The 9,634-nt window shown below is 35.9% G+C and overlaps 1 long non-coding RNA gene across 3 annotated transcripts; it reads left to right on the top strand.

Annotated features, from left to right (window-relative positions):
• Positions 1-2,958: 2,958 nt before the first annotated feature.
• Positions 2,959-5,922, top strand: LOC113313637. 3 transcript variants are annotated; one of them, XR_003341968.1, is made up of 7 exons: positions 2,959-3,266; positions 3,395-3,510; positions 4,417-4,487; positions 4,577-4,681; positions 4,973-5,047; positions 5,276-5,388; positions 5,553-5,922. It is a non-coding gene; the product is annotated as an uncharacterized LOC113313637 (long non-coding RNA). The 3 variants fall into 3 exon arrangements; XR_003341967.1 differs by having other exon boundaries at positions 3,395-3,523; XR_003341966.1 differs by lacking the exon at positions 3,395-3,510.
• The last annotated feature ends 3,712 nt before the right edge of the window (positions 5,923-9,634 follow it).

The raw sequence follows: 9,634 nt of genomic DNA, 5'->3' as shown, positions 1-9,634 counted from the left end.
GGGTAGCGGAGTTTATTGTTAGTAGAGCTTATTGTTATTAGGTTAATTACTTAATGATTTGACTTACTAACTAATCGTGATTTTATTATTTTATGCAACGAATAACCTCATATTTAGAAGCATAATGTCGTAGAATGTAATGGCCCGACCCTCTACCAATAATGTCCTCACTAAGCCACTGCGTTCATCTGACAGTATTGGGTTTTCAATGGTCACCGCTGCGGTCATCTAGCAGCAGCTTCTTAGGAGGTCACCCATCCCAAGATTACTCAATACCGAGCATGCTTAACTATAGAGATTTTTCGCCAACTACGAAGCCAATTGTGCTGAAAAGGTCTCGGTGTTAGGAAAGGAAAAATCATAACCTATATTCCAACTTAATTTGGAGTCGTCCTCGAGTACGAAATATGTTCAATCCTAGACTCTGGCATTTTTTCTCACTCATGAGACCTTTTCCCGACACAATCCGTCAAGCATACTCTTTACCCCTCGACATGTAACCCGTGGTCGACTCTAATACCATTTGTAACGACCTGATCCTCCGCCAATACTATACCCACTTAGTCATTGTGGTTTTCCGACGATGTGGGATTTTCAACTTAAACTGATGTGGTCATCCATCAGCAGTCTTCTGGGAGGTGAAATCAGACTCAAGGTGAAGAATGCTAGGCCTAAAGTTGAACTGGCGCTCAAGGTGGAGTTACTGTCTCACCCATTAACTCAGGTGGAGCAGGTTTCTAGATCGGCAAGGCAATGCTCAAGGTTGAACTGGCGCTCAAGGTAGAGTTAATGTCTCACACATTAACTCTCAAGTAGTAGGGTTCTATGTGGGCAAGGAAATTCTCAAGCTCGAGTTGGTGGTTGCCTTCTCATTAACTCAAGGTGGAGTAGGATTGTAGGGCGCATAGTCACAATAATCATGATCGATGGATAGCATATACAAATGGTAATTATCGGTGAAGTCTGATTGGACTGGTGAAGTGGTTTAATATCGCCAAGGTGGAGATTGTTGGAGTATGTGGCGTGATAAACCACTTAAGTATAACTAGGGATAGTCCCACATGGAAGAAAGAGGAGTACACGTGGAGCTTAATAAGCTTGGGCATCTTGTTACGTAGCACTGAGGCCTTTTAGATTAAAACCGCACACCACTTTATCCCAAGGTGGCCAAGTAGGGACATCATCAATACTATGTTGTCAGGCCCATAGTAGGTTCCTATTGTCCATGAAGATCCTAACATCGTTCACTAAAATAAGGAAGATGCAGAAAGGTAACACCATTTCAAAAGATCGATAAGATATCTTTTTAAACTAAAAATCATATCAAATAATATTATTATTTTTTGGGACAAAATATGTAAAAATTAATTTCGTTATAATTTCATTGTTGGCTTGAGGATACAACTCCAAAAAGGAGAGACGTAATATGGGAGGATGCCAAGGCGGAAAATGCTACAAAGAATTTGTGAAGTGAAGAATAAAAATATCTATCGGGTTTCCCTTTATTTTTGCAACGATAAGAAGGGTAAACTTGATATTAATACTTATTATATTTAATTTGTATATGTTGGAAAATGCATAATAAAATAAAAATTATGCGGGTTAAGCCCTAGTATTATCTATATAACGAGCTAAGAATCCATATGTGAACTTAAGTTAAAAATCGATGAGTGAAATTCATCGTGGATAAAAACTTTTGGAACGTTGCTGCTTCATTTTGATCGCATTTCATATTTAAAAAGATCCACCACTTCTCTTTTTTTTTATCATTGAAGGTCATATAACGGAAGCAAAATTACCTTTACTCTACCTTAAAAATTGAAATTCTCAAACTTTTTTCTATTTTTACTTTGCTTTGGTCTTCATGCAAGGCCTCTTGAACAAGATGAATTAGCTTATTTTATTTGTTTTCTCTTCTATATGTTGTATGATGAATCCAAATTCTTTCTTCGATTTGCTACCAATCAATTTTGTATTTTTTGTCGTTTTCTAATTGATAAAGAAATGAATATATAAATAAAACACAAAATTGGTCAAAAAGACCAATTGTAACAAATCCTGGGTGAAGTATATTCTTAGGTTTAGATACTGTTTATATAGCCAAAAAAACAGAAAAATATTGTTCACTTAGTCAAAATGGATATTTGATCCAGAATCTTTTTTATTTTATAACCTGAAGAGACAAATATGTCCCTATCTTCTTCAAATAGCTACTGGACTGAAGAGAACAAAGTAATCAAATAAAAACAGAGTATTTCATAGCAGATCAAATAAAAACAGAGTAAAAAAAAAACAGAGTACTTAATTGCTATGTTTTACGAATTAAAACAGAGCAAAAAACAGAGTGCGTGAAACAGAGCAGAAAACAAAGTGCGTGAAACATTGCAGATCCTTCATCTCTGCCTCATGCCAAACAAAATTGCCATCACCTGCACATCTGTAATGTCATCTCCTGCATCATTCCATTGCAATACCAACCAGTCCACCTGACACTTCACTAGAACCAATTTCTCCATCATCAAAACAACACCACCATTACCCATTAACTACATTCACTAGTCCAGAAGGGGTTATAAATGATGTTTTTAAATGACGGATTAATCATATAAATATAATTTAACGAACAAAATCCGTGATATAACAAGAAAATAGGTGGACCCATCGTTTAACACTAAATAAACGTCATTCTCAAACGTGATAATTTACTAGATGTGTGATTTTATAATGACCCATTAAGTCATGGAATATGTACGACAAATATTTTCTCTTTATATACGCCCACCGCCAATCTGCTGTGACGCACCCAAAAATGGCTAGCCATCCGTATAATTCTAAGTTTTTAAAAGTCGTAACCCTTCACCAGTAGGAAATCGGATTTTTAAGATAATTGGGCTTCACTAGAGCAACAGATATTAGCGTCCAGTCTTTTAGTTAGGCCTCATATCAGGCGGAAAATCCCCAGTGGGTGACCTTTTATCATTTAATCTTAACGACCTAAACCCTCTACTCTTTCTCATCTTTCGTTCGTCTGCCTCTTCTAAAATCGAAATTCACTCTCACAAATCAAATCTAAATCTTACACCATCTCAAAATCGAACCCATTTACCAGCGAAAATCAAAAGCAAACCCTTTTTTTATAACCTTATTTATATCAAGTTGCTTTGCTCCTGAAACCCTAGGGTTTCAATAATGGGAAGAAGAATCTATCGATCTCAAGATTCAAGATATGGATTCATCATCAACGAAATCAGATATGTGAAAATCAGGTACAAACCTTATTCTTGTTATTTGTTTTTGCGATTTTTTACTTGATTCTGCAATTTTTGTTCTTGTTTATTCTGTATCTGAAGGAATTTGAAAGCATGTATCTGCTTTTGTGTTCAATTATGTGAAGATTTGATGTTTAGGGATTTAAATTCGTCGAGGTTTATGATGTGCTGAAGAACCAGACACGGAAGGGCCTAGTGCTATTGCCATTTTCTTAGCAACCTTTACTGCTTTCTCATTGGGGTAAATGTATGAGGTTGTCAAGGATAACCTGATCATAAGTTTAATTTTTTCCCTATTCATAAATATAATAAGTTGTTTGGGAGAATGTTTCTTTGGATAATTCATTGGTTGTACCACTTCATTGATTCCATTATGGAGATTTGAGGGTTTACATAAAATGGCAGAAGGGTTCTAAAGGCTTGAGCAAATTTACATGCATTCATTTTGCAAATATAATATATGTAATGAGTGGACCAATGTACAACTCAAGCACAGTGCAGGGGGCCTGAATTTTATCAAATAGATTTTAGGTGAGAGGATTCAACGAATAATATTTGTCATTCACAAAGATGCTATTGAATCAAGTTTTACATTGAAAATTTGTCTCTACATTTCTTCGAACAAGTGTCTTGGACACAGTTGTTTTAATTTTCCATCTGCATAAATTGTAATTCAAATTGCACGCGGTTTCTACATGTGGCCTAAAATAATTTGTTTACTGCACCATATCGAAAGTATTTGAGCATTATGGAATTATCGGTGCTTATAACAGCCGACAACTATGATGAGTACCTTAATATTAATCTGAATATACTGTTTTTCTCTGTTTAGACACTTTTGATTTTCTTGTCTGTGGTGTGTATGTGGGTGTATATTGTTTGTTAACGGATACTTGTGTACTTTGAGTAAAACCCATTATCCTAGGGGGGAAAATATCTATCCATGGTTAGTGCCAGTTTAGCTGGACACCTATTATTCAATCTCAAATTCTTTGCCAGGGAGTTTCATGTTTGCTGCTTCTTAAGGACTTGAACAATTAGTCACTCCTGTCTTAACTCTACTAGAATTGAAGCTGTCTGTTTAAGGACAATCTTGGGATGGTCTGAGAGGTGGTGCTGACACATACATGTGAATGTTGATATGCAGGGCACCAAAGAAGACAAATATGCTTCTCGGAGAGCGATTCCCCCTATGCTTCAAGCCGAGGAGTATGAAAGGTGAAATCTACACTGTCCATCCCCTTTACCCGTCCAATCACACACCTGTTTCTGAAATCAGGACTAAATCTTACCTAACTGTATTTCAGATTCGCCAGCCAATGGAAAAAGTATCTAGAGGAAGAAGCGTGAATCATGACGGATGTTCCAGGCTGGAAGGTTGGTGAAAGGGTTTAACACTCTCCTGATGTCTGGTAAGAGGTTTGCATGTATAACTTTGTGGAAGTGGATTTCTGTCTTGGTTTACAGCTAGCGGACATAGTTCTCTCAGTTCGGATTTCTTTGCTCTCCTTCTTGAATTAGATTATTATAATATATTACCTGCAATCAATTTTAATAGACATTCTTGGTTTCTTCTATGGAGTTTAAAGACAAGATAATAAAAATATTCATGTGTTAAGGATGCTCTGGTTACTGCATTTTGAGTTGTGCTTTATTTGTCAAGTTCTTTTAACATTTAAGATATTTCTTGGTTGTTTGTGAAGATGACGAAGGATACTCTGAGGAGGAACCGGAGGAGCAAGATGTTGATATTGAGAACCAATACTACAGCTCTAAAGGTACTTCCTTCTAAAGTAGGGGTGTAGATTATTGTTTTGGTTTATATCGCGGATACTGCTTGAAGTTTCACTATCAAATTTTTTGTACAGTTAATTACCAGATATTTTGCAGGTATTGGAACTATTTTCCTAGGAGCTGAAGTTGAATATTTTGCTTTGAACTTCAATATTATTGTTTTTATTCTTTTGAAGCTCACCCCTCCTAAGTTTTTATTTATATTGTTGTAGGTTTGGTTGAAACTGATCCCGAATGAGCATTGAAAGGATTTTATGAAGTGGTGCCTGTTGAACTGGATATGTCAGAAGGGCAAGTTTCGTAAAATGCTAAGCTTGCCATCTAGGTAATAATATGTGGAACTGTATATGTGAATCCCACTTCATTAGAATGTTCATTGGCTCAGGAATAATAGTAGACTTCAACTAGTTAAGTACAGCTCTCTTCAGTTCTATGTCTCATGTTAGTTGGAAATCAACTAATGGAATCTCTTTTGTATTGTTATGTCAGTGGATGGGGAAGAGCCATGAAGTGAGTTTGTGCATCTAGGTTGTCTAAGGAAGATTCTCAACGACGAACTAATGGCAGAACTAATCAGTTAGCAGTGTAGGGAAAGAAGGTACAGTCATTGTGGGTAAAATGCAAAAGTATATGAAGATTGTTAATAAATGTAATATCTTGGCAGCACCCAAGTTACTCCACAACCTGGACTTCCACCTGAGGAAGCAGGGCCGCGATAGCTGACGAATCTTTGTTTTCATTATTAATTTCATTTTTATTATTAATTTATTTTAGAAATTGTATCCAAAGATTCTATTTGTTTGAATATTATTTTGGGGAACTAATAAAATAGTTATTTTTAACCGTTCTTTTAAAAAAATTGTTTCACGTCCAGAATAAATTTTAGATAGACCAAATCTTAATCTGATCAGATTCATAAAATCTGAATTAAATAGCCATAAATAAAAGAATATTCTCGGTATTTTTATTTTTATGATAATGCCTCTGTTAGATATTAACCGATATTTTATTTAACACACAGTAACCGTGGTACTTAAAAGCCTCATTTATTTCAGGTATCAACCGTTATTTTATGTAACATGTCGTAGCCGTGATACTAAATAACAGATTTTATTTGTGACTTAGAATCACATATTATTTTCGTCATATTTAATAACGTTTTCAGTTTGTCATTTATAAAGAGTCACACTAAATAAATAACAGTTCGAATAACAGATGAAAATCGTGATAAATCAGGTTTTATAACAGACTTCATTCGTCATTTATAGTCCCTTCTGGACTAGTGGTTACTTCCACCAGATCCAACAACTGCAGCTGTAACTAATAGCAGTACCTGCATCATTCAAATAAACAATGTTAGACAGATACAATAACAACAATTACTTAATTTTGCAAGTGCAACTGAAATTTCTGTTCTAACTCACAATAAGAGATGACCTGTATAGTATTCATTTCTAACATAAGTGAAACACTCTTTAGCAGAGTTTGCATTTCTTTCATTAATCCAAACAAAGAATACTCCTTTAAATACAATCTATACTAATCTCACAATTGTCAATTCCTCCCCATTCATCAACTGGCATAATTGTTTTCGGCACGACATTCTTAATATCAACACAAGACGTAATCAGATACATTAAGCAATAAATACATCACGCACCTGGTTATATCCAGCGGTGCGACTATTATTCCAACTTTAGTTTCAGTAATCAACACAGGATGTACCTGTGTACGTCAAGAAATAGTACAGGATGGCATGTACTTTCCCATCTATCTGTTCTTTTTCTTCGCATAAGTTGAGACTATACTTTTTAAAATAAGAAAATTAGTAAGGCTTATGTAATTGTCAAAAGAGATTATACTGTTACTGCATTATCAGTGAAACAAAATTTAACACATTGCAAAACATAATGAAACTGGTTTCATCCTAGCCTAAATATCAGTGAAACCAAATTTAAAACAGGATGTAACTGGTTTCATCCTAGTTTAAACAAGGGTGAAAACAAATTCAAAAAATTTTAAAACATGATGAAACTGGTTTCATCCCTGCCTAAATATCGATGAAACCAAATTTAAAACAGGGTGTAACTGGTTTCATCCAAGCCTAATTTAAACATGGGTGAAAACCAATTAAAAAATATTTAAAACATGATGTAACTGGTTTCATCCAAGTTTAAATATGGGTGAAAACAAATACAACCCAAATTAAAAATATGATGTAACTGGTTTCATCACAAAATTAATCTGAATAGCTTTAAATGGACATTTCTATTCCAACATCAAAACAAACAAAACACACCCCAATTAGACAACTGAATAAGAAAGGAAGAAACATAACAAAAAAAAGGGCAAAAAAGGTGGTACCTTGACACATATACCACATCCAATATATAGCTCCTCAGAGATGTAAGAAATCTTTCCAGCTACAGTAACCTTAATACACAGTTTCTCTGTTGAAAACCCAAGTTAGGAAATTGAAAACCAAAACCCTAAATTACAAAGATTTAATAATTCAGAATAATCCCCAAATCCGATTGAAAACAAAGAGTTGTTCAATTAGGGTTAGCAGAAGATGGAGAAACCGATTTCTGATAGTGTTGATTTCCACTATAGATGGTGAGAGACGTTGATGGTGGGTATGAGAAGATACAGAAACCTATTTGAGAAGACCCCAAATTCTTATTGTTGATGGTGAGAGACGTTGACTGTGGATGGTTATGAAAATGGTGGAGAATGGGATCGAGAAATTGATGAGTTCTGGTAATAAAATCATGAAAAACAATCAGGATCGAGAAACTTACCAGTGAAATTGATGGAAGAAATCAATGGATTCGGTGGAGAGCAGTTGAAGAAGGGTTTTGGAGATAATTGATGGTGGTGCTGGTGGTGGTGATGAAATCGTTTTGAAGAGAGATTTTGATTTTTCCACGGTGGTGATGGCGGAGATGGAGAACGAGATGTTTCTGGTAGAGGGTGGCGGAATTTTTGAGAAGATGAAGATGAAGGAATTTTTTAGTTTTTTTGAAGAAAGAAGAAGAACGTGTCGAGGTATAGGTGGACGTGGCAGGGTAGTTGTGTCCATTTCACACAAAAGATTCTTTTGGACATTTGACTCAGACTGAAAGCTTACAAGTCCATATGGCACAGGAAACACACAATTTTGTCTATATATCCCATTTTATGTAAATAAAAAGAGAGGTACAAAAGGTTTGTACCGCCCAAAGTTACAATATGAAAGAAGCAAAATGAAGAGAAAGGAGAAGACTTGATAACAGGCTATCAAAGTCAAATAGATAAAACAATAAAAACATTACGGTGGATCAAAATATACATGAAACCAATTCCTCGTAATAGACTTGAAGAAACTTCTTCAAACTCTTTAATTCCAAGAACGAAAGTACCCGCTGAAACAACGAGTACTTCACCATTTTGATCAAATGATCGGAGTTCTGTGCCATATCCGAAAACACACGAGAATCCTCTCCTTCCAAATATTTTTTTCCTGAATAGTATCAAAATGTAACTTCCAAGCAAACATAGCGGTAGGCATTTGCAGCCGTAATAAAGAAAAAGAACACACTGAATCCTAACTTTATAAAAAAAACTACAAAGAAGGAAAAGATGAGCAACAAAATCCTCTTTCATTCCAAAGAAGAGGTAACAATACCTTTGTTGGATATTTTTAGATAAATTCATTTTTTTTGCCGCTATCCGGGTGTTCGAGGGTGCGTAAAATCTTATACAATGTGCTCTTGGTCGGTCAAGGAAGTACGTCTTTGAATTCGATTACAGTATTAGGGCTTCATTGAATCCTGAAAGCATGATTCGAGAGACCTGGTTTACTCGCCAAGTTAATTGAGAATGGTCAAATTATTGTATAAAATAATCCAAAATCCTTGAAGTCAGGAATACATCATTCTTCTATTTTTTCTTTCATCCTTTAGTTTTAACCCAATTTTCGAACAACCTTTTTGTTAAAGTCAGCGGGCATCCAACTCAAAACCAATTGGCAATAAGTGAAACGGCCCTTCCATATTATATAAGTTAATTAAGCGGATTATAGCGATGTGGGACTATTGTCCCTTCACACGCCCCCTCACGTGTAAGGCCAGTCACTGGGCCTCACACGTGGACCTACGTACGAGTTACCAGTCCATCGATAACAGGTGTACACAGGTGAGTGACTAAATCAGGGGGTAACACCTCGGCCAGTATCGGCACTGGCCTACACCCCAGGTGTACAAGTGACAAAATCGGTTAAACACTTCGGCCAGTAACTCGTCCTACATCCGGCGTACGTAGGTCTGGGTCTGGGGTTTAGCTCTGATACACTTCGACAAGTAACTCGGCCTACACTCGACGTACGCAGATCTGTGTCTGGGGCTTAGCTCTGATACCATGTTAAAGTCTGCTGTCATCCAACTCAAACCAATTGAAAATGAGTAGAGCGACACTTCCATATTATATTTTAAGTTAATTAAGCGGATTATAGCGATGTGTAACTATTGTCCTTTCACACTTTTCTTGTCAAAGGGTCTCTGGTTGAAAGTCTAGAATGAAACAAACACCAT

Source organism: Papaver somniferum, chromosome 9 (assembly GCF_003573695.1).
Source record: "Papaver somniferum cultivar HN1 chromosome 9, ASM357369v1, whole genome shotgun sequence".
Taxonomy (NCBI): domain Eukaryota; kingdom Viridiplantae; phylum Streptophyta; class Magnoliopsida; order Ranunculales; family Papaveraceae; genus Papaver; species Papaver somniferum.
Note: the sequence above shows the minus strand (reverse complement) of the source record. Positions and strands in the feature narration are given on the sequence as shown.